Here is a 4,527-nt window from a genome sequence, read left to right as displayed (position 1 = left end):
CTGAGGGAGAGAAGGAGACACTGAGGGAGAGAAGGGGGTCCTGCTCTCTTGTGGATAGAGAAGGGTGGAAGCATTGGGAACATTGGAAGCATTGGGAACATTGGAAGCATTGGGAACATTGGAAGCATTGGGAACATTGGAAGCATTGGGAACATTGGCTCTCTCTAGGTGTGAAATTAAAGCTATTGGGACAAACAAAGGGATTTCTCAACACGCCCACAGTTTCATGTCTCCTGGGTTATGAAACACTCAGCCCATCAAAGGCCACTTAAACCTTCAATTAGGGATGAGCATTTTCATTGACAGTTTAAATTATTTTTGTAGTAGTAGTGACACACATTTCAGAATGAGGTCGAGTGCTCACATCTAGTCTAATCTATTTTTAGAACACCCAACACAGCCTGTGAAAAGGATGTGCAGACGGCAACATTGCATTCACGATAGAGCGGGTTCATCACATGGTATATTCGGAGGGCCAAAAAGGTTCCAAAGGGAGCCTTCCCGCTCCTAGATGTCTCATGCCTCAGCACATTACAGAGCGATCACAACGGTTAAGAACGTCACAGACTCCCGTGTTGAGAAGGAAGTAATTTTATTACTGTCAGCTTGTGACGTTTCCATGACAACTTGGAACGGTATACCCATTATGAACCCAGCCCAGCTCCCAACCAATCATGGCTCTATAGACGTCGCCTCGCATTGCTCGCGTTTGCTGATGTTCACAGGTTTTGGAGGACGGCTTTTTGGGCACGTGGCCAATGAATGAGGAGGATGAGGTGAACGGACCGGGCTATTCTCGAAGTCAACTTCCTGTCTGTTGTTGCTACGCAACTGCAGCGTGGGGGGAAACTGTCCCGCCTGGTACATTGTGTACGCTTCATTTAGTGGAGAAACGGATCGTTAAAGCGGCAAATTAAAGACAATCAAGTGGAATTTTCTTCAGTCCTTCACAATGCCAACGAGCTGCTGTGTTACGCGTTGTACTAATGACAAAAACAGATATCCAAATTGCAAGTTTTATACCATCACGGAGGAAAAAGTGGCTGGCAGCTAACGTTAGCTACGTTAACCTAGACAAATAGCTACATGCTGAGCTAACGTTAATTATATCATATCGAACCGATAGGAGCTTATCTTATCTAATCTTACGTGGATGTTTGATCGGGTAGTGGCACACGTGGTACCACCATGTAAGATTAGATAAGATAAGCTCCTATCGGTTCGATATGATGTAATTAACGTTAGCTTAGCATGTAGCTACCACGACCACAACACCAGAGGCATCAGGGGGAGCTTCTTTGACTCATATCTCGCCTTAGAATCACCAGAAAGGCTTTCGAAATAGTGAAATGCCATGTTGGCCTCAATATTTTCAAAACAAATCGTATGAAAATGTTATGAAATGAACAAGAATGTGATAAAACATGTAATAAAAACGGAGCTCAACGCATGCATTTGATGGTAGAAATCCGTTTGTTACCCTCATTCAAATTCATTCATTCATTCATTCATTCATTCATTCATTCATTCAAGATGGCGGCGGTCTCGTGACATCAGAGTGTCTTCGAGAATAGCCGGCGTGTGCAGTCTTGAAACTTTTCCCAGCTTTTTCCCCAAGTGCAGTTCCACTATATTTCTAAAGGCTGAGACGATATGCCATTTGGAAGAATCGATAAGTCGGGACAAAATTATCGATAATTAACATTTAACTTTTTTTTATTATAATTTTATTTATTAAAAAAAAGAAATTATAACTTTAATTGAAAACAGCGCATTTCAGCACTTCAGTATTCACAATGTAGTTTATTTTTTCCCATTTAATTTCTAGAGAGCAATGATTTGTTTTGATTTTATATTGTTGTATTTACTAGGGCTGTCAGTTTATCGCGTTAATTAGATTAATTAATTACACAGCAAATTATCGCGTTATGAAAATTAACTCAAAATTAATTACAAAAAAAAAGTAATTTTTTTTTTAAATACCATTTTTTTTTATCTCATTCATTCCATAAGAACGTAGAATACACATTACAGACTTTTTTTTATATGGTCCATTTGCATGTTCTTGGTATCTGATTCTAGGGACATCTATGGATCTCAGGGAATGTATTCCCAGTGTCCGAAATACTGTGTCTGTTACTAGGCTTGAGTAAATTGTAATGAACCAAATGAGAATATCAATAAAAAAAAATTTTTATCTTTAACTGTGAATAACACCATGCTCAAATTGACCAGACCTGAAAAATCTAAGCAAATTAATAGATGGAAGATGATTAAACAGAAGGTTTTGTAGATACAGTACTGAATTCTGCCATCCGGACACATGCAATTTGAAATATGATTATAGAATATAGAATATCAGGCATAAAATGGTTATGCGATTAAAATGCGATTAATTAGATTAATTAATTACAAATCCTGTAATTAATTAGATACATTTTTTTAATCACCTGACAGCACTAGTATTTACATGTTCGAAATAAAGATATAAAATCAAATCAAATCAAATCACATCACCAGACATGATCACCGTATAATAATCAGCGGAAAAACTTGAGTTACACAGTAAGCGTTGTTTTTTCCCCCAGGCAGAGGAGGTCAGGACGGGGTGACAGACTGAGCTGGAGAAGAGGTGAGAGCAGGTAGGACCGGCTCACAGATCCCACTGGGAGGCCGTAATAATCACTCTGAGACAGAGCGGGGGAACTGTTTCATTGTCCTTGACTGGAGGCAGGGTGCGGGGAGGGAAGGCACACAGCCATCCATCTACACCCCCCCCCCCCTGCCCCCCTGCCCCACCCGGCCCGCTGTCTCTTCTCTTTCATCCTTCATCTTTATTTACAGTCTACGGTGCACCCTCCACTGTCTCCCTCGTATCTCTCTGTATCTTTCTCTCTGTCTCTCCCTGTCTCTCTCTCTCTCTCTCTCTCCCTGTCTCTCTCTCTCTCTCTCTCTCTCTCTCTCTCTCTCTCTCTCTCTCTCTCTCTCTCCTCTCTCTCTCTCTCTCTCTCTCTCTCTCTCTCTCTCTCTCTCTCTCTCTCTCTCTCTCTCTCTCTCTGGTCCTCGGTCAGACGGAGAGAATTCTCTTATGTATCTCAGAGCCGTTCTAAAACAGCTCCACACCAGGGCCAGCGACCCTTGACCCCACTGTCCCCACCACCACATTCACCAGGGACCCATTCATCAATGCTACACACGCACACACACACACACACACACACACACACACACACACACACACACACACACACACACACACACACACACACACACACACACACACACACACACAAGGAGGCAAGGACACGTACCCTCTAAGGGGCGTAGCTGAGGGACTGGGCTCCTCTGGAACGAGCCGTCAGCCAATTGCAGCAGCAGGAGCAGGAACGTGAGGGGCGGAGCCACGGTCGCCATGGCAGCAGAGCACGGGCACTATAAAGAGAGAAGAGAGAGAGAACCTTTATGTGATCAGTGTGTGTGAGTGAGTGAGTGAGTGAGTGAGTGAGTGAGCGAGTGAGTGAGTGAGTGAGTGTGTGAGTGAGTGAGTGAGTGAGTGAGTGAGTAGTGAGTGAGTGAGTGAGTGAGTGTGTGAGTGAGTGAGTGAGTGAGTGAGTGAGTGAGTGAGTGAGTGAGTGAGTGAGTGAGTGAGTGAGTGAGTGAGTGAGGAGTGAGTGAGTGAGTGAGTGGTGAGTGGTGAGTGAGTGAGTGAGTGAGTGAGTGAGTGAGTGAGTGAGTGAGTGAGTGAGTGACTGACTGACTGACTGACTGAGTACTGACTGAGTGACTGACTGAGTGAGTGAGTGTGTGTGTGCGTGTGTGTGTGTGTGCGTGTGTGTGTGTGTGTGTGAGTGTGTGTCTCTGATCACACATGTATGTACTGGCATTTCAGTTCTCAAGGAAGATGAGAGTGACCTACAGACCAGTGGTGTGTGTGTGTGTGTGTGTGTGTATGTGTGTGTGTGTGTGTGCGTGCGTGCGTGCGTGCGTGCGTGTGTGTGTGTGTGTGCGTGCTGCGTGCGTGCGTGTGCGTGTGTGCGTGTGTGCGTGCATGTGTGCTTGCGTGCGTGTGTGTGTGTGTGTGCGCGTGTGCGTGCGTGCGTGTGCGTGCGTGCGTGCGTGTGTGTGTGTGAGAGTGGGGTCAGTAGGGTCACAAGTCCATCAGACTGAATAAGGCCACCACTCTGGCTTCCGTATATGGAGCTAATGTGTCCCATAGTCTGCAGGGAGGTGTAAGTAACGCGAATCTATTGTGCGAGCGGCCATTGAAGAGCCGTTGAAGAGCCATTGAAGAGCCGTCTGAATTGAATGTAATTCCCAAAAGCCATATAACTCACAGAGGGGACAATACGGCCAAAGAACTAGAAAGCGGCGTTTGGGTGGTAATTTACCCCATAATTGCATCTCTCTATAGGCCATGCGGGGGGCTCTACGACCCAACGATGAGCCCCCGAAGTGGAGGAGACGGTAACGGAAGAGAAGAAAGGGAGGGAGGGAGGGAGGGAGGGAGGGAGGGAGGGAGGGAGGAGG

General features: G+C 45.2%; 1 pseudogene across 1 annotated transcript in view; it reads left to right on the top strand.

Annotated features, from left to right (window-relative positions):
- The first annotated feature begins 4,414 nt into the window (after window positions 1-4,414).
- The window catches only part of LOC311226404, an 8,091-nt pseudogene continuing 7,978 nt past the window's right edge, over window positions 4,415-4,527 (top strand). The window contains exon 1 of the transcript in view: window positions 4,415-4,464. The product of the transcript in view is annotated as an uncharacterized misc_RNA (transcript). The remainder of the gene's footprint in view (window positions 4,465-4,527) is intronic.

Source organism: Notolepis coatsorum, assembly GCF_963971535.1.
Source record: "Notolepis coatsorum genome assembly, chromosome: 4".
Lineage (NCBI taxonomy): Eukaryota > Metazoa > Chordata > Actinopteri > Aulopiformes > Paralepididae > Notolepis > Notolepis coatsorum.
The sequence above is the reverse complement of the archived record's forward strand: the minus strand, read 5'-3'. Positions and strand labels throughout refer to the sequence as shown.